General features: G+C 46.5%; 1 protein-coding gene across 1 annotated transcript in view; it reads left to right on the forward strand.

Annotated features, from left to right (window-relative positions):
• The first annotated feature begins 15,369 nt into the window (after positions 1-15,369).
• CDH17 (cadherin 17) overlaps positions 15,370-21,768 on the forward strand; it is a 408,277-nt gene continuing 401,878 nt past the window's right edge. Inside the window, exon 1 of the mRNA XM_078687034.1 lies at positions 15,370-15,593. The gene's annotated coding sequence lies outside the window, so the exon portion shown is untranslated. The remainder of the gene's footprint in view (positions 15,594-21,768) is intronic.

Genomic DNA, 21,768 nt, shown 5'->3' on the forward strand with positions numbered 1-21,768 from the left:
GCCCCGGCGCACCACCTCACCTTCAATCTGCGCAGGAAGCGCTCTATGCTGGTGGGGCTCGCAGACGTCCGAGCTCCCCTCTAGAGGCACCTGTCGCGAAGGGGGCACAGCTGACGATCGCAGTCGCGGCGAACTTGCTCTCGCCTCGCGACTCGATAAATCGATCACAGTTCACCACCGGGGGGCGGAGGGGCACACGAATCTGGCCACAGTCTTTGGGGGCAATGAGGTACTCGCTGGGCAGGCGCTGTAGGCGCTAGATCACTTCTCACGTAGCTGACTGGAATGCCAGTCAGACACAACGCCAGCAACCCTTTGCTGCTCCACTGCCTGCGCTACCAGCCACCTCAGGGGTCAACAGGGCAGGTGTCAATCTGGTGTCAAGTCTGGAATCTCTTCTCTAGTCTGAACTGATTTCCATCTAATCTCATCATCCAATCTACATCTTCATCTTCATCTTCTAAAATGGCCGCCAGGGACTGGGCCTTATATAGCCAGTGCCCTGGGGTACTGGCACGAGCCAGAAGGTTCTAGAACCTTCTGTGGCTGTGACAATGACATGGCACTCTTGAGGGGTATTTAGGACACTCACAGCCACCGTACTGGGGTTCTAGAGCAGCCATTTTGTGTACCTGAGGAAAATAAAGGAATTCCTGTCAGAAATGCGCGCCAAACAAAGGGCGCCAAAACCTCAAAAGGCCAGGGTTCATGAAGGCTCCAATGGGAGTCACTTCACATGAGGAAAAAGGGTGTCCACCATTTTAGGTTCATTTATACAGGTTGACAACCCCAGTTTGTAATGCCACAGGTTTGGGCCAGGCGCCTTGTAAATAGGTGCCACAAACCTTGTGAGCAACTGGGCGTCAAGGAACATCTAACCCCATGAGACAACACCTAAAAAGTCCTGGTAGACAAATAAAAAGCGACAAATTTTGGAAGGTACAGGGGAACAAAAGAAATCATAGTGCTGAGGGGACTCTCAGAAGCAGACGGGTCTAACAGGGGGCTTAACCAGGAGGGGGTGGTGTTCTGGTCACTTGGGTTGTCCAGGTGGAACTTGAGTTCATCGAGTAGGATGTCGTCGGTGGATGGGAGAACCTGGGGTGCAATGAGGTCTACAATGGTATCAGAATGCGGGTCCATGGACCGGGGGCCTGCAGATGAGAATGCCACAGAGAAAGGGTTTGGGGTTGATCCGGATCTAGAAGTTGAGCAATTCCATGGTTGCCGTTGGGTCATTAGAGTGTGTGGTCAGTCGGAGTGTGCTTCTGTAGGTGATGGCAATGCCTCCTCCTGAACAGTAGGGGTGGTCCATGCGAGTCATTTAGTAGCCTTCAGTGATGGCGATAGCGATGTCTGACCCGGAACAGAGGTTTGTCCTGGCAGGCGATGTGGTGTCCAGGGTTGATTGCGAGGAGGGTGCTGGTGTTGTAGCGGTGGAATGTCCAAGAGGAAGGGTGCTTGGTGCTGAGCGCGTTACAGGGTAGACAGGTTTGCCTATGGCTTGCATTTGGCACGGGAGACGTCCATTACAATGCAGGCATTCCATCGTAATGCCTTCAAAACGCAACCCCAACAACGCAGGTGCATTTACATCACATTCCATTACAACGCATTGTGAGGTCGGTAATGGGATATTTGGAAGTATTAGGGTGGTTATGGGTTTTGGGTGTCGGAGATTAAATTTGAGGTGTTTTATGGGGTAAAATTTGAAATTTGGGGTGTGTTTTGGAGTCAATTATGAAAATTGGGATGTGCATTTGGGTCAAATATGATTTTTAGGGTGTGTTTTGGGGCGCAAAGATTCATTTTAGGGTTCAGGGTTTGCTTTGGGGTGCAAGGGTTAGTTTTAGGGTTGCACTCACTGAAGTGGGAATTGTAATATTTACATCTCTGCTATCCAACACCTTCTCTACTGTTGCAATATGCCTAGTATTAGTATGCATTGTAATGGAGTGCGATGTCATGGTATGAGTGGTAACTTTATATATACATTTGGCACACCAGTGGTAAGCCCGCTGTGCATGGCCACACTGCAGCCGCTATTGATAAGTGCTGCGGGGGGGACTGGACAGCTGGGAGGTGGAAAGGACATTAGATGGAGCCTGGACACGGCTGTGTGTGTGTATGAGTGGGTGTTGTAAATATTTAAATGAGAGAAATCTTACCTCCAGGCCGGTTTCCATGTCTTCAATGCTCCTGCTTTTCTGAGTCTGCTTACAGGAACAGGAAGTAGGCAGCCAGGCTCCCTCCCCTAAGCCAATTGCAATGTGGCATTGGGATTGGTGATTGGCGCCGGGACAAAGTGTTCAGCCAGGGGCTGGATGGGTGGGCATGTTCTCCATGCAGCCTGCATTGTGAACAGGACAGTGTGCATTACTGCTTTGGGCAGCCCGAGTGAGCCGGCCAAACAGTCATTGCGCACTTGAGTGGATATGCCACTCTGCCCCTGCCCTGCTGCGTGAGTGGAGCAGCCAACGCAAAGTAAACATAGCACGATAACATCGGAAAGTTATCATCATGTGATAATTTTTCCTCTTCTTGCACTGTATGAAAGTAGTGGGCAGATGCTCTTCTGCCATAGTGGATAAGTTGCCACTTGGGGTGCGTCATCTACAGGTGCTAGGCCTGGGCGACTCGACCCCCGGGCCTCTTCCGCCGGGCACCCCACTTTCTCCTTACCTGGACATTGACACAGTGGCGCAATCCACTGCACTCTCTCCAAATCTCTGCCAGATGGGATTTCACAAGCCTGGGTACAGCAGTTGCCGACAAGTCTGCTGGTGAACCTCCTGATGCAGTTGATGCAGGAGGGCCCCCTTAGGCGTGATGTGTCAGCACTCCCGCCACACAAGTTCAGCGCAGCTCAGGGTCCGGTCAGCGCAACATCATGCGGCCTGTGATGCCGAGAAGTGCCTTCCACCATTGGTAATCCCCTCTGGGCACCCCGGTGTAGTGGTGGATCATAGTATGTGATGCAGAACTCCCTACGCTGGTGTGCAGCAGCGCCTCTACCAATCACAGCTCCAAGGGGCTCGAGGAGGTCTTCTCACACAGGTCAGCAACGAGTCTCCATGGGTCGTGCCAGACTTCACCACCAGGTACGGGCGATCGCCGTGCCTCAATGTCTACTGCCACGGCTCATTGACTCCACAGCTCCTCCGCATCCCACTCCAGGCTCCAGACGCAGATCCAGCGAGGCATCCAGGATCCAGACGCAGGTCCAGCGAGGCATCCATACTCCAGGCGCAGGTCCAGCGAGGCATCCGGGCTCCAGACTCAGGTCCAGCGAGGCATCCAGGCTGAAGATGCAGGTCAAGCAGGAACACAGGCTCCAGATGCAGCTCCAGCGAGGCATCCAGGCCCCAGACACTGGTCCAGCGAAGCATCCAGGCTCCAGGCGAAGGTCCGGTGAGGCATCCAGGTTCTCATCCTGGTCATCCTGTATATTGGGTGGCTTTAGGCGGTTGCCTATTGTCTATTGGAGGTCGACTGATAGGCTATTTTTTCCAATAGAGGCAAAAAAACTCCTGTTGTGCTGACTAACATGTGTTTTTTGCTGCTAATGGGTCTTTTGTTGGTTTTTGCCCGCTAACGGCGGAAATTCTATTGCCATCACGCTAAGGTTAGCAGCAGTTTTTGCCACCGATCCCTGAAGCAATCGCCATGTAGCAACGGCGGGCTCGTAAATATGTTGCTAACATGGCGATAGTTTCCTGCGGAACATCTTATCAACCATGCCATATATTGGGGACGTTATATAGATGATGTCCTGTTAATCTGGACAGGAAATGCTATTCAGTTAGAACAGTTCTGCTCCTTTTTGAATTCAAACACATTCAATATCCGATTCACACATATACATGAGAAGTGTCAAGCACACTTTCTAGATCTAAGACTGTACATCAAGAATAACTGCATCATGTCAGCATTATACAGAAAAGAGACAGCTTGCAATGCAGTTTTGCATGCCGGGACAGCACATCCCAGATCACAGGTCAATTCCATCCCCTTTGGGGAGCTCACTAGGGTGAGACGGAACTGTACTGAGGACAGCATTTTTAATCAAGAAATGACAAACACCATAAAAAGGTTTGAGTCTAGAGGGTATGAAAGCATGATCCTCAAGGAAGCAAGTAGAAAAGCACAACATCTGGATCGAAAAAAACTACCTGCACACACATTGAATGATAAGAAGAAGAAAAGGGGTGCCCGTAGGAGAGAGGTAGTGTTGGTAACAACATACAACACATAGAGCCACAAATTGTATAACATAATCAAAAGACACTGGCATGGGGGGGGGCGTGGCTAGCACCTAGCCAAGATGGCCGCTGAATAACGGAGCTCTGTAACTGAAGAGCCCTCTCTTAGACAATCCGTCTATTTATCCGCCTCACTGCAAATCGAACTTCACGCCGCTTGCACAGGCTGCTCCTCCGGTACACGGAGTGCTGATCCGTGTCCCGCTACGTCCCTGAATCGAGGAGGTACGGCGAAGTGCGCCCTGTGACCTCTTTTCGCGCCTGAAGCTGGGGACTCTGATGGGAGACGTGCCCGCTCCGACGCTGCTCCCGTAACGTAAGTGAGCTGCGAGCCCGCGGCGACGCCCCAACGCCTACAACCCGGACAAACACCCCGCCGGACCCCGCATTGGGGCAAGACGACAAAGACATTGGGATAGCGGTCGGGTGAGGGGAGGCGGTCGCCGGCGGCCGCGAGCACAGGGAGGAGTACATCGCGTAGCAGCGCATGGCTACGACACCTGACGGTCTCCTTCAGCAGCAGCACCCCGCTGTGAGACTCCGGCCCAAAAATCACTAAGGAATCCTACCGACGGTTACCAGTTACACTCCAAGCATACCAACACCGGTCTGATTGCAGGAAGGGAGACACTTTAGGAACAGACCTGCACTTTTTGCCCTACATCATCCGACCTGGAAGGATAACACACACTCCAAGTGCGAGAGGGTCACTGTCCTGCCACGAGAACCTCGGTGCTGCACCCACTGTCCACCAGGGAACTGCGCCGGTTTTGAGAAAACGTTAAACTTGGCAAGAGGGACACATCCTACAAGCATCAGCATGAGTGGCAGGGGTACAAGGGGCCAGCAGACCCTGAAATTAGACAAATTCGCCTACCAAAAAGACCCGCCGGATCCTCCAAGGGGGGACGCACAGCGCAATTCGCCCCCGCCCACGGGCGCCCCCACTGACACTGAAACGGTCACCCTCCACGATGTAAAGACGACCCTGAAATTGATGCAATCCTCAATGGGCACAATCTCCACGGACGTATCGCTGATAAGGGCTGACCTGGCAAAAATATCGGACCGTCTCGGAGAGGTAGAAAAGACCACCACGGGACTCGTTGGGGACACCTCAGACCTGCAACGCCGAGTCACGCGACTGGAAAATGATAACACCATACTAAGGGCCAAACTGGATGATCAGGAAGGGCGCTCCCGGCGCAATAACATCCGCCTGATAGGTGTGCCGGAGACGGAAGGTGACCCGGCCCTAGACCTATACATTGAGGACCTAGTACAACAACAACTGAAACCTAAGGGATTGTCCAAATATTTCTCTGTGGAACGGGCCCACCGAGTACCCGGGGGAAAGGCAAAACTGGGAGCTACACCCCGCCCCATTTTGGCGCGCATTTTCAATTTCAGGGATCGGGACGCCATTTTTCAGGCAGCAAGAACGCGTCCGCCGATCAAAATTGACAATTCGGAGGTCCACTTCTATCCGGACTACACGGCAGCGGTGGCCCAACAGAGAAGGGGCTTCATAGACGTCAAGAGAGAACTGCGAACCCGAGAACTTAAATATTCAATGATTTTCCCGGCAAGGCTCCGAGTTGAATCAGAAGGTAAAACGTGGTTTTTTGACTCGCCGCAAGACGCCCAAGACTGGCTGGAGGGCTGGAGACCGGCAAGAGGACCCAAGAACCGCGACACACGGCGGACCAACGGTAATAGGAGCCCCCAGATGACTGATGGAACCGAATAGACTAGTGATGATCCACGAAGAACATGACGGCCCCCTTCGCAGCGGACGCCTTTCGGCGTTGACAACATGGTTCAAGACTACAGCCCCATCCTTAGGTAAAACAAGGAGCCTGCCAACGGTTACGAGACTATTGAACCATACCTAACGATGAAGAACAGGGCAAGACTCAAACCATGGACATATGCAAGCTTGCAGGTAAGAAGCCCTGAGCTAACCGACATTGCATGATCTTCACGAACAGAGGGACTCTAAGAAGGACACAGAAGTCTCACCCCCAAGAACAATACTCATAAGTTGGGAATGTAAGCACTCTGATCAGTTGGGGGGGTGGAAGGTTTTATCCACCGGGCAGGGAGGCAGGGAGGGGGGTATGGGGTTTGCACATTAAGTGCTTGTTCTGTTTCTGTTCTTGGTTTAGAACTTGGCTAACTCTAGCAGATGTACACACCACACTCAACATGGTTCTTCCTCACATACTCAGACCTGCGATCTCGACCGAGACCGGCTCACATCATACATTACAGTTACGTACAACACTGCTCCGAACGACCCTATATACTGGACACGATGGGGGATGAGAATCTACGGGGCCCTGACCCCAACTTGACCAAATTGACGTCCCCACCACTGACAATTATCTCCTGGAATGTTAACGGGCTGGGACACAAAATTCAGCGGGGATTAGTTCTACAGTATCTTAAAAGAAAGGCACCCACGATTGTCCTCCTGCAGGAAACCCACCTCGCAGGTAGTGAATCGATGGGGTTTCAAAATGGCCGCACATGCAGAATTTACCTCTGGCTCCCGGGGAGTCGGAATTCTAGTTAGTAAGAATGCACCATTGATGATTAAACACACATGGACAGACGACCAAGGGCGATTTGCCGGAATTACTTGCCAATGGGAGGGGCAGGCCTACAATATCTTGTCAGTTTATATCCCCCCCTCACTACATCAGGGGACCCTCCAGGACCTAGGGAAATTACTACTCGACCTCCCCGAGGGCCACTTGATCATCGGGGGTGACTTTAATGCGGTGCTTAACACCGATATTGACCGTCAACCTTCCAGAGATCCGACTAGGTCGAGCCACCTCTTTCAAGAATTTAGGGACGCGATAGGGCTGGTAGATATATGGAGGATTAAACACCCAACCGAACGCTGCTACACATTTCACTCAGGAGTACACAATAGTCTCTCCCGCATAGATTACATTCTAACATTAGCAATACCCCTTGAAAAGATAACAGCCATCGATCACCTACCAAGAGGGATATAGGATCACTCACCAATTCAACTAACCTACACTACACAGCACACAAGGCGACAAAGAATCTACCCGATTTACCAAGGTTACCTGAAAAACCGAAAAATTGCGAAAGCACTCACTACTACAACCACACATTACTTCGAAGAAAACCTATCATCGGTTGATTTGCCGTCCATATTGTGGGAGGCATATAAAACTGTCATCAGGGGGCAAGCCATCTCCACTATTACTAGACATAAACAGGATCAAAGAGAAGACATGGAACACTTAGAATCCGCCGTCCTCGCGGCTGAAGTGGCTCACGCCTCGGACCCTACAGACACCACGACACAAACACTTACCAGGGCTAATAAAGAGCACAGGGCGTATGCGGAAGAAATGGCCAAAGCTAGACACACTGATACTCTTCATAGGATTTACGAACTGGGTGACAAAATGGGGAAAATGCTTGCGTGGCTGGAAACAAAGGAAAGGGCAGAACAATGGATAGCCCAACTGAGACTTGCTGATGGAACGCACACTACACTTCCCCAAGAGATAGTGGAAGAACTAGCCTCCTACTACGAAAAGGTTTACACCGCACGCGGCAGCGTAACTGAAGCAGACAGTACACAATTCCTACAGAACATACCACTTCCCACATTAACACAGGAAGACGCCCAAACCCTTGAAGAGGACATAACAGTAGATGAACTGGGTAAGGCCCTAGCGGCCTTGCACACAGGCAAAGCACTGGGCCCCAACGGCCTACCGATAGAACTATATAAATCACTGGCCAATCACCTCCTCCCTCACATGCTTCCCATGTATAGTGACTGCCTCACGCAGGGTTTGCTGACAGCGGAACAACGCTTGGCCACTATCGTGGCTATACATAAACCCGGCAAGCCACCTGACCAGCCTTCCTCATACCGCCCCATTTCACTGATGAAGGCAGATGCCAAAATTCTGGCGAAACTCTTGGCGTTGCGATTGCAACCACACCTCACGACATTAGTACACCCAGACCAATCGGGATTCATGCCCGGGAGGAATACTGCCCTCAACCTCCGATGCCTTAATGGCGTACTCCACCGAATACTAGCAAAAACAAAGGTGTGTGGAGTCCCACGTGACGTAAATTCCACCAGAATGGGTGGTCTGATGGGATTTCTTCTAGCTTTCTGTTGCCAATAACTACCAACAGCACTGATGCACCTAGGCATCCTATTGTTTCATAGTCACTGGTATAGTTACACATCATATCTTGACCTGGTCTGCTTTGTTGTATGTTCCGTACTCCACCGAATCCCTATGTTGCGTGAAGAGGCGACCATTCTCTCCTTAGACGCGACAATGGCATTTGATCTAGTGGAGTGGCCCTTTCTTTTTGCAGTCCTCCGGAAGATGGGATTTGGACCCAAATTTTGTAATTAGATCAAACTATTATATACGGCACCCCTGGCTCAGGTGGTAGCAAATGGCCATACATCACGCACTTTCACACTGGGTCGTGGTACAAGACAGGGGTGCCCCTTGTCCCCACTCTTGTTCGCGCTCATACTGGAACCACTAGCGGTGCAAATACGCACAGACCCGCAGATTCGGGGAATCACATGGGAACCGGGATGGGAAGACCGTATATCCCTTTATGCCGACGACGTGCTGATCTATTTAATGTCCCCGACCGAATCCCTGCTCACCCTACTGAACGTCGTAGAGGAATATAAAAAGGTATCGGGATACACAATCAACTGGGCTAAATCACCCCTGTTCACACTGCACGGTCAAACACCCACTGTGCCCCCCGCATGCACACTACAAATAGCAACTAGGGGGTTCCGATACCTCGGAATATATGTCACGCCGGATAACTCCATTTTCATGGAAGAAAACCTCTCAAAACCCTTGCAGAGGCTTAAATCGGATGTAAAACACTGGCGCTCCCTCCCACTGACGCTTTTGGGAAGGGCGGCACTCTTCAAAATGCTTTCCCTTCCGAAATTTCTATACGCATTGCAGAATACCCCGTTTCCGATTCCACTCACATATTTCAAGGCAATAGATGCGGAAATCTCCTTACTGCTATGGGACGGTAAACCGGCCCGTATAGCACATGCCAAGCTTATTCGCAGCTGGTACGATGGAGGGATCGCACTGCCAAGCGTTAAACTCTATTATTGGGCCGCACAACTGACGGTCGTCAACCACTGGCTACATGTTCCCCAGCACGATCCGGCCTACAGCCTAGACAGAACTATACTCCCAACAGACAAACTGATGAAAGCCCTCTACACTAACAAGCGGCAAAATACACTTACGGGTCCAACGGCACACACTGTCAAGATCTGGCACACAGCACAACGAGCCTTGGGATGGGAGGGAGTCTTAACGCTTGCTACCCCGCTTTGGGACTCACGACGTCTCGGTTCCCTAGCCAACACTAAGGGCTTCAGGCAATGGGACCTGATAGGTATTTCGAAAATAGGGGACTTGTGGTACCGAGGAACGATTATCACATTTGAGGCCCTGAAAGAAAAGTACGGAATGGCAGATACCGAACTATACCGATATACGCAAATCAAACATGCATTACAAGGTGCTATTCCAGCGGGGACCACACTGGCAGACTCTTCCCCACTAGAAGACAGGATCCTTACTGATCACCTAGAACAGAAGGCAATCTCGCTTACTTACCGTAAACTCATAAATAATCTTCCAGACCCCACGGTAGTACTGCGGAGCAAATGGGAGGTGGAATTAGGGGATATAGACGACGAAGACTGGTTGTATGCACTCGCCTCAGCAAGAGACGCCTCCATACCATCCCGGCTCAAACTCATACAACTAAAGATAGTACACAGAGTATACTACTCACGCACCCTTCTACACAAGTTGAGACACGTACCAGAACCTGACTGCTTGAGAGGGTGTGGATTACAGGGTACATACTACCACACTATATGGGCTTGTCCTCACATCCAAACATACTAGGAACGGGTCATGTCCGATATCTCTGAAGCGAGTGGGGTGGAACTCCGGCCGGAACCCAGATGCTGCTTGCTAAATATATGGGCCCCCACAGACCTTAATCGAGGGTTCCAAACCTGGGCTACACTGGGCATGGCTCTAACGAAACGGAATATAGCTAAAAAATGGGGATCTAATACAATACCTTCACGTACACAATGGGAGAATGACATGGACGCGGCGATGGTGGCAGAAAGGGCGGTCTATATGCATAGGGGGTGCCCGAAGAAATGGTCTAGAATTTGGGAAAAATGGAATGTATACAGAGGGAACATATGTGAACCCCCACAAGGTTTATCGGACATTGAAACAAGCCCCTAGGGCGGGAGAGAACCCGCACGATATATATGATGATGTCATATTCGGGGGTAGGAGATGAACCAATAGGACCGTTGATGGTAATTATTGATGTGGCCATATCGTTAAAAACTGATATTTGACACGTATACATTTGAAGTTTATGTATAAATGTACAAGCATTGAGTGCCTCACCTTTTCTACGAATACGATACATACGTTATGTATTGATAAATGTAATGTTGAGTAAGGATCCACGAGAAATTGAACTGGAAAACTATTTGTTACTGAAGAGAGGATTTACTGTTTTTGTAATACTACCTGCTAAAATGCCAATAAAAACTGTTTAAAAAAAAAAAAAGACACTGGCATGTATTGTGAGTAGATACAACCATCCAGGAGGTGATAGGACCCAAACCTACGATTGTATACAGACGGGGCGTTACTCTAGGAAACAGACTGAGTCCGAGTTTCTTTTATCCGAAGAAAAAAATCAGAGAAATAGAAAGAAGCTCTACCTGGCTAGGAGGGCCACTTAATGGCTTTTACAAATGCGGCCATTGTTCTGTGTGTCCAAAATATCCTTTGATCTGAGGTGACTGATGTATAGCTAATGTCAAAAGCCAGCTTTGGAAATGGGATCTCTTTTCTCTTCTTTTTTGACCCGGACAGTCGCGGCTCACTGCTTTGAAAGACCCAGGCTTCATCATGCTGTGGTCTTGATCTAATTCATATCAGAAGCACCAGCTGGCTTTTGACATTAGCTATACATCAGTCACCTCAGATCAAAGGATATTTTGGGAGATACCTTTACATACTACAGGCATTTCAGGATAGAACTAGGAGCCACAAAATCATAGTACTCCATTAAGAAAACTCAAGGAGAATACGACATAGGCACCAGAACAATTGAATATCGGTAACTCCATCTTACATATGATCTAGTATCATCTCCATCAATTTCTAGATGTCTGGATAGTGAATTGCCTTATAATCAGAAAGGTCTGAATATAACAAATGAAAGTAGGACACCAGAAAAGAATTCAAAAGCCTAACCCTTTTGTATGCCACTGGTAGAAACACCCTGAGGAAGGTTAAACACCGAAACGCGTTGGTGACAACCATGTCTTATAACCAGTGTTTCCCTTAGAACACCTGGAAGTTACAATTAGTTTCAGTGTTGTATCGACTTCTTCATTGCACTTTACAAAATGATGATATTTTGGTTAAATTCCTTGTGTGGTTATTTTTATATGGAAAAAGATTTGTGAAGGTTTCTTCAAACATATGACTTCAATTTTGTATGTATGTGTGTCTTTTTAATATATTTTGATATCAACTAAAAAACTTGGAAGGAGAGAAAAAATAATAAAAAAGATATATTTTTGTAATATATATGTGTGAAGTATAATTTTTGCTTGTATATCTATGATACACTTGCAACACAAATGAACAAGTAGCACTTTTGCCCAGTGCTAACCTTTTTTCCTATCAAGTTGTTTTCCTTGTTAGGGTATTATCCGTCATAACAGGGGGCCCGTTCGCTTTTCCAGATAATTTCAACTCTTCAAGGCCCTAAACATTGCAGCACAGTAGATTCGCTGACAGAATAGGGCTCTCTCAACATTAAGTTAATACGGAATTTTAGTGACACGAGAACGATAATGAGAGATTTCTCCCAAAGTACTACACATTCTTCTTTCATGAAACTACCAAAATGGCCACGCAACGTGACGGACGTGGCTGACGGTGGAAAACCGCAACCACGTGTGCATAACGCCGGGGCTGCTTTCTGCTTTATAACTGTGGCAGAAAGACGGTGCGGGAGACTATACGCACACCACATAGCCGGTGGGGACAGGACCTTACACATCTATCTGGAGGTAAGCGCGAACTGTAGAGATAGCTACTTGTCGGTTAACTCGAATGACAGAGGGCTTATTAACCTGACTAGCTAACCTTTCCTAGCAAGAAGCAGCATCTTAATCATTAAGCCGCTTCCTTTTGTTTTATTTTCAGTCAGGACACTTTTGGACGGTCTGGCTCTTTTTAGCGGTATGGTGCCCTGCTAATAGACTCGATTCTTAATTGTTGGATGCCGATTCCGTGTCAATTCTGCTCATGAGAGGTGAGCCTGATTCTGTTTACCTTTTCTATAACCGGTTATGTTAGCGGGTATTAAACTAAGCCGCAGAGGGTGGGGGACATCTACGCTGTACTTCATACTTCCATGACAACAGGTCTTTTATTGCAACAGCGTGTATTTGGCAGTTCTTTACGCTAAAAAATTGACTCTGAGGACTTGGTGACAAGAAACTTTCCCACCTTGCAACCATATCGACTTCGAAATACGAAGTAAGTTGCTACAAAGAGACTTTGGAGTCATTAATTAACTCACATTGGTGACGAGTAGCGTGCAATATTTGATTGTCTGTAGCGAACAACAAGTTGGGTGCTTATTGTTTTCTAGCTAATGTTTAGCTGGATCATTTTGGCGTGTAATTTAGAATGGACATTTATGTAGGGGGACTTTTTAGAGGAAATGGCACACATGTGTAGAGGAGATTAAGTTGGGTTTTATTACAATTTAGAAGAGCCCGACATGAAGTTTAAAGAAGTATTACTATTAAATAGGTTTTGAAGTGCTTTGGCCAACACCAGATTCTAGATCTAACTCCGTTATTTATTTCCTTTTATATTGCTACAAGAGTAACTACGTGTCGACGGGATCCACAAATACCAGGCCATAATTCTCCTCTTGTTCTGGACCATCATATCCGGACTTTTGGCGCTTTGATCCATCCAATTAGAATTGATATCTGAACTCTGACTACACTTCATTAGAAGGTATGCTATACCTGGTTTTAACATTGATTTCTTGAACCACCAACAGGGGCGTTTCCTTCCTGGGATTTCCAAATGTTTCTCTCTTCTCTTATCAATCCCTTTTTTCACCAATTTTGTGTTTTGCACATTACTTAAGTTGAGTTTACTTCTTTGACCAAATAGGGTCCCACAACAGTCTTTGGAGACTCTTAGTTCTGTTCACCTTTCTTGCATGACTACTTAAGCAAAAGGGAGAGGGACTTTTGAATAAGCACATTAGGGCTATTCACAAACTTTGAAATTGAAATCTAGTTAAGAAAATGTTTCATATCTCTCCATCTGATTGATATACAACTACTAAGTAATATTCTGTATGATTTTGTTAACAGCCTTGAAAAAGTTGTGAATGGCGACGAAACACGTGTCGGCTGTGGCTGTATCAATATTGTAACGACAGAATCAACTGTCTTGAAGATTGCTGGCTGAACACAAATTACTCTATGAATTTTGTATAAAAATAATTTTGCTGGTTGGGATCAATCAGCTGTCTTTATACTTAGTGCTGTGCTCTGTCTATGTTTCTAAGTTTTCAGCGGTCGTGGCGGTAAGAAAACTGCCACTAACTAACATTAGCGATATTTATTGCCAGTCCTTGTACTTATGGCCCTTTGTTTCCTCTAAACCTTCATTGTTCAGTCACAAGCATGAAACTAAATATCCCACAAAATACCTTATACCAGAAACATTTAAGTACAAGCCATTATGTCTGACCAATACTGTGCTCCTGTCAGAAATCCTGGGCAGGACTACACGCTGGGACAAATAACTCCACCCAGCAAGAAATCCTAACAGGACATTTTGTGCCCCGAAAGCATGCCTGAAGTTGATATTTTACATTATTTTAATGAGCAGTTGCTAAAACAGTCGCGGTTCGGTATGCAAAATCATAATTTTCCTGCTGGAGTGAAACTATTTTTATAGATTTTCCCCACTGTCATAGTTTGAAACCTTCTAGGAATGGAACATCGAAAGCCCTGTAGTTCATAGCTATGGGTTTTTGTATGTTCAAGAATACTATGAAGTGCATGCTAAAGTGAACTGTTTACGTAGTTGCCATCAACACTGTTGGGCTTCAGCATGCCATAGCAACTTTAAAAACGCATTTGGTGCACAAAACACGCCAGCGCTTCTCAACTATTGTGTATACATTTGGAACGCGGGAAGGGGTCGGTCAACCAATTGTCGGTGTGCACAGAGGTCAGTTTCTAGCTACATGCAGGACATTTACACACGGACAGTTACACAGGTTACACAGAAGAGAGCTCATTGTGTTCGAGTTATCACACTATGCACAGCAAGTATGTGACCTTTAGGAAGAATGTTCAGTTTCAGTCAAAGGTGTAGAGCTCTGCATAAAAAAGTGAACTGCTTTACAGAGGTGATGAGTGACTGCTGGACATTTACTCAGTCAGAGTGATGGGGACTTCACTGACAGGACTGTGAAAAGAACTGTCTCCAGCCTAGCAAGATATGATATGCTGCAATGTTGAGGTTTATCAGACTGTGTATGTGTATATGTGTTTACTGTTCAGGTTATTAAAAGGGCATGTATACTTTCCAAAATGAGGCCTCACAAGTGAGACAGCGCCCGAAGTCTGAGGGGCATGTTTGCAAGGGAGTTGCGCCACAGGAAAGGCACCTTTTTTGAGGTTCAGGTGGCCCAGTGCCCTTGTAAATAAGCTCCTCGGTGTCTACAAATAGCAGAGTGGCCTCTTCACACCCACATAAATGATCCTTCAATTCTGGGTGACAACACGAAAGCGCCTCGGATTATAGGAACACCTACACTGCACCACCCAGATGGCGCCTTTCTTCAGCTCTTGTTTGCAAAGTAATGGAAAAAAACGATTTCTTGGCACAGAAGGAAGATAAAACAACAGAGCAAAACCCGCTGCAGGAAAGAGGCAGCTGACAGTTGGAGGGTAAAGGTGGCACTACTGCCTAGAAACAACTCCCCTGCCCCACCCTGCCATAAAAATGATGTATCCTGTTAATGTTTGGCCAGGTCAATAATGCAGAGCTGGGAACGTAGACTACAGTACACCTCGGCTCCATAACGGCACCCGGGAGCCCAGAGGAGCGGTCGGTTATTCGGAGGCGGGATTTCCACCTGGAACAGGTAAGAGCCCGTTTCTTCCTCTCCAAGGGTAGGGTGACCAGGCGTCCCAGTTTTGCCAGGACGGTCCCAGTTTTTTTAATTTCAAAGTATTTTATTGAAAATAAATTTACAGTATAGTACAATGCAGAGTCAAGACAAATTGAACCAGCTGTCCCACCAAATTTCAAGAAATGTAGCTCATGTCCCGCTTTTTAAAGAGGGTCGACTGAAAACGGTAGGAGGTGTTTTTTATGTTTTACAAAGCAGGGATGGTTAGCAGTTGTTTCAAGAAAGCAATTTAATTAACAGGCAAGCTTCTGGGTTTAAAAATTGCATTTTATGTATGTTCTTATTGCCTGTTCTGTAATTCTTTGCTGAGGAGCGCTCTCATCACTTGAAGTAAAATTGTAGTCCTTCTTCTATTTTTGTGAAATGTCCCGGTTTTTGGCTTTAAAATTCTGGTTCACCATATCCAAGGGTAGCTTTTCGTGTGTGTTTTACGATAATCACAAGGGGAAGTGAAAGACACTTGCTGTTGTTTGCACCTGAAATGGTGGAAAGTCCGGGCGTGGCTCAGCCAGGGCCCTGAACCGCGCGCCTTCCCAGAGGAGGCAACAGTGATTCCTGTCATCGACCAGCGAGGCCCTGTACTGCATGGACTTTGCACCAGCTGCTCTGGCATCCCACAGCCAATGAGACTACACCCTATGGGTGTCCGCAGAATGTTTCAGGGGGGCCATCATTTTAACGTCATCCAGCCTGCCACCCTTTTTGCCAATGTCAAAGGATAGGGGCATAGTTATTAAAGGGCGAGTGAAAAATTCCAAGGGGGGCAAGCAACCCCGCCATTAGCCCCCCAAACTCCCCTCCTTCGGCAGACGCCCATGCCTACAATTCACGCTGATTGATACCTTGGGTATTTCTGCACTTTTTTTTTCATCTACCATGTAATTTCATAGCAGTATTTCATGAACCCTCTAAACAGTGTGGTCTTTCTGGGCTGAAGAAAACAATGATACATGTATAGATAGATAAGACTTGTTTAGGCAGACAGAAATAGGGCCCTGAGTCCTCTATCATCCAAATATATTAATTTCAAGTATCAATCATTTTCAAGTGTAGGACTCCATATTATAATTCGATAAACCGGTGGTTTTCCAATTGCACAGCACATATTCTGGAGAGGGATGGTGGACACATGGAGCAAGTATGTACTCCCATCAGGATGCCTTGAAGCTGCACATATTTCGCTTTACAAGAATAAAAACCATCCACCTAGTTCCTCCACTGGTTTCAGTCTTTCCATGACCGCCCGTCAGTGGCAATGCTGGCGGAGCTTGGCCTTGTTGAGGTTGGCTCTCCTTCAGTAGCTGTATCAGGTAAAACGCAGGCCCACCAAATGACACATCAAAAGGGTGGGGATGACCAATCAAATCTCCTTAGCAGACTAATTACTTGCAGGGAATCTCCATTGCTCCAAAGTCCTTCTCTTCCTTATCCCAGCCCTGCTAAAGGTGGAAGGACTGAGACAAGGAAGACGGTTAAGGAGGCAACGGCTACTGTTGCTCAGGTTCCCAGAACCAGTGCTGCAAAGATTTTCGGTTTCCCACATAGCATTTCATTTCACTCCAAGCTTACATGTTTTTCAATTTGACTCAACCCCTTTTTTCAAATTGACAGTATCTTGATATCTCACACGCTTTGATTCCCTCCTACCAAGTTTCACAGCTTCAAAATGTACCAATAATTCCACACTTTGCAAAATTTCACAAAAAAATCTTTATCTAAGCTGTACCGTCTTAGAAAACTCAAACTAGTTATTGCTTAGCGTGATTGTGCAAGTAATCGACTCAAACCCATCCTGCTCTATTCCTTGAAAAGATGAAATCCCTATTCATAACTTTTCTTAAAAAGGTCATCTTGTGCTTTGGGCTCTGGCTGCGTTTGGTAGAATTAAATTTTTTGTGTTTTTGTCATTTCCTGTTCCTGTTCCCTTTGAAGCACTTATTTGTCCAAATGGCTCAGTCCACCCTATGTAAACATCTGACTAAATAAATAACATTAAACAAACATTTAGGAAATTAATGTTCTTGCACTGAGGATTTGAGTTTCTAATCATTTTTAGGTTTCACCTGCACAGCGCTTGCATTGTACTTGCAAAATCTCTTGTATTGAAAAGCAACATCTTAAAAGGGGCTTAGAACCAGCCCATTACTTACTTACATGAACTTACCATTCTTTGATTCCGCTTCAATTTACATGCTTCTGATTGGCCAGCACATTGCCAGCATGTCGTCTGGTTTCACTGCCTGCTCTGCTTTGCCGTCCATGCCGTGGAGCTTGGTCCAAGTACAGCTTCCAGTCACTGGGTACTGGCCAGTGTCCTGTCACTGGCTGCTGGCCAGTGTCCTTCCACTGGCTACTCACTCAGAAGGTGCTTTTTTTCATTTCCGGACGAGCACTTCATGCAATGCATCTGCAGGCCATCTTCTCTCCTCCCAGCTTCCGGGCATTCTTACATTTGTGCTTTATGATGGTATACTTTTAATGCATATGTGGTGTAGGGAGAGAGAGCATACTTTATGCAGATATGGTGTAGAGAGAGGGAACATACATCCCATGAGCCTCACCCTCCCATCCTGTGAGAACTATTGCAGCATGAGCTCAGCAGCGAGAGCACCATGGGGCATATTACCAACGTTAAGCGATATTTATCGCTAACGATGCTTAGCACCGAATTTTTTAACGCTAAGCATCGTCAGAAATTATCGCAGATAAACCTTGCTATTATCAAGGTTTATCGCAAATGCGATAAAAAACGACCGCAATGCATGAATATCGCTGAAAAGTCAGCGATATTCATGCATTACCAAGCTAATGCTCTTAGCCATGTTATCCACCTCCCATTGGATAACATGGCTAAGAACTGCTCAGGGCAGGTGTTAGTTTTTGGAGATATTTGCGCTTAGCGCGAATATCTCCAAAAGTTGGTAATAGGAGATAGCGATGTTAGCGACTGTTTCCAGTCGCTAACATCTTGGCACGCCCACTTTGCATGTCATTAGTGATAAATATCACTGACATGCAAAGTGGGGCCCAAGATGGTCGCTATCTCCTACTAGCTGTCGCTAACTGGTGTTAGCGACAGCTAGGTAATAGGGAGATAATTTTATCTCCGCTTTCTTGGCTTTTAAAGCCAAAAAAGCGGAGATAAACCCCCTTTATAATATGCCCCGATGTGCTCTGCCATACACTCCCGAGAGCAGATTCGAAGTGACAGCATGCAAGAGGGAAGCAACACTAAAGTTAGATTTATCAAGCCACGCAAGGCCACCTCGCGCTGCCTTGCATGGCTGGATAAATCTAGAGTAACGAAAGGCAGTGCAAATTGCTGCCCTGCGTTACTGTGCCCCAGGGAGACGTTCCATGGGTGGGGCGTGAACGTTCCCACGTACCCACACATGGATTTTGATGCATTACCAAATTTACCATTAGGTTTAGACCTGAGAATGCGTCAAAATGCTACACCACCCCCAAGGAGGGGAGCGTGACAAGGAGAAATATGTTTATTTTTCCTAGTTATTTCCTCTTTATACGTGTGCAGCACACGTACAAGGGAAAAAGGCCTCTCAGGATTGTTTTTGTGCAGGAAGGTGACCCTTGCTGCACAAAACAGGCAATATTACATCACAGCCACCCTTGCATCATAGTGTAAGGGTGGTTGTGTTGGCCCTAGGCAGCCAAAAGTGCGCCAGCGCATGGAAAGGACAGGAATGCATTGTAAATAATCTTTCACCATCATCACATATAAAAGAATTCACACTTTAAATGAAAAATAAATGCAAGTTAAACTAATCTGTGGGGAATATTTTATTTAGGAAACCTCTGTTGATTAATGTGATCACTGCAGATCTATTCGTGGGCAACCAGAGGCCCATGGAATTGAATTTTGTTAGTCTAGCATTACATAGTAACTTTTGTATTGTTGGTGCTAATGGGTCCCTGCCCCTCAAAGAAACCACTGTGAGTGCAGAAGTCTATTTTGTAAATTTGCATTACACACATTATAAAACTATTGCCACAAAATGAAGAAATACATTTAGGTTAAAGACAAAAAGTGATTTGAAAGTGTACATTTTAGTAATAGCAGATTGTATCTAGAGCAAACAGTTTTACAACTGTCCATTAAAAGCAACCAGTTCACAGCTCAGCTTGGAGCATCCTAACAATACCTCTCAAAAAGAAGAAATCTTTCACTTCAGACAGCATAACGTGAACTCTACCAATTAACACCTATACCTGCATCCAAGCAGCCCCCCCCCCTCACCCACTCCCACCCCCGATTACTGCACAGGAGACCCCCTTCCTTCTGATTCAGCTGAGCCAGCTCAACTGTTGGAGTTAACCTTTGTCCTTTAACACAAAGGCCAGAAATTACAGATGAATGCCATCCATGGAAGCTTCCTTCACGGACAAGTCAAGTCAAGTCAGAGACACTTGTATAGCGCACAAATCACCGCTAGGTCTCATGGCGCATGCAGAGGCTCCGGCAGCCTAAACCAGGTCCTGATTACATAATTATTGGCCAAACAGCCAGGTCTTCAGTTCTTTACGAAAACCCTCTTGGTCAGCCATAGAACGGAGATGGGATGGTAACTTGATCCAAAGGTTAGGAGCAAGGAAAGAAAACGATCAGCCTCCACTACGTGATGTACGGACACGAAAGGGCGCAAGCAGAAATTTTGCACTAGATCTTACTGTTCTGCTAGGCTGATACTTTTTACTTTTTTCGCTAAATAGCTGGGACCAGTACCATATATACTTTTATGGGAGAGGCACAAGATTTTAAAATGACCTCTCTTCCTGGCTGAAAGCCAGTGAAGAGACCGCAGATTTGGGGCAGAGGGAGATCTAGGAGGAAGATTTAAGATCAATCTGGCCGTAGTATTTTGCAAGACTTGCAATTTGGAAAAGAGGTCTTCCGTCAGGGAGGCCAATAAGGCATTCCCATAATCCATACGGCTCGCGATTAAGCCCCGAATCAGTGGCTTCCTGGCTTCGATGGGTAGCCATTAAAAAAAATTACGCAGCTTCCTCAAAAGCCCATAACAAGTGCCCAGCTCAGTATTAACATGATTTTTCATCGATAACTTGTTGTCGATTGTTATTCCTAAGTTGCGGACTGCTTGTTTAGGGAGGACAGACAGACATTAAAGTAAATTCATGAACAGTCTGTGAAGTAACATTACAGATGGTGGGTCACCCTAGCTGAGGAGAGCCGAGATCCCTGGAAAATTGTCCCATTCACCAGAGCCTCCCCAGCCTCCAAACATCCAATCACGAGTGACCTAGTATTCCTAATTCAACTGGATGCGCTTCACATTTCACAAAAAACAGTGCTGGCAATTGCAATCTTGAAAAGAAGGCATGCATCCCTACTCACCACCTACAAAATACAGGGCCCATTTGAGAAAAAAGCATTTGCAAAGCCAATAGTTTCCCCTCTGCCAAATCTATTGGTATGGTCAAGTTTTTTTTAGACATGTTACACAGCAGCTTAAAGGTAAAAAAAAAAAGCACTGATCACGTCATAGTGCTTTTTTTTTACTTTAAGACATGCTGCACAAGCTGTTCGCGCCACTATGTAACCTGTCTCAAAAATACTGAGAAAACCAATAGATTTCACTTAGGCGAAACCTATTGGCTTTGCCAATGCTTGTTAAAAACTGATTACATAGTGATAGTCAGATGCTGTTAGAAATTGGGTTGCTGGTTGACTTGGTTGTGAGCCTTGCTTAAGCAGCAACCACAATTCTAGTCAGGGTAAGGCACAAGCAAATCCCAAATTAACCTGTGCTCAACCCCCTGGTAGCTTGGCACAGAGCAACCAAGCTTAACTTAGCGGCTATATGTAAAGTATTTGTGAAACACTTCAAGCAGTAAAACAATTCAATTAGTAAAACAGGAAGTATTTATTTTTAAAGAATTAAGTGTAAAATAGCGCATAAAAGCATAAAGCATCAACCGGGGATATCTGGTCGTGCTGGACCAGGTCCAAGGCAAAAGTTCAGGCCGACTGCGATGGAGTGGCCCAGATACAGTTCGAGCTAAGTCTTGCTGAAGTTTCACCTTTTCAAGTTTTGTGCCAAGAGTCACGATTGCATTGGAGAGGCCTGCAGGGAGCAAGAAGAGCGTC

This window comes from Lissotriton helveticus, chromosome 4_1, assembly GCF_964261635.1.
Source record: "Lissotriton helveticus chromosome 4_1, aLisHel1.1, whole genome shotgun sequence".
NCBI classification, from domain to species: Eukaryota; Metazoa; Chordata; class Amphibia; order Caudata; family Salamandridae; genus Lissotriton; species Lissotriton helveticus.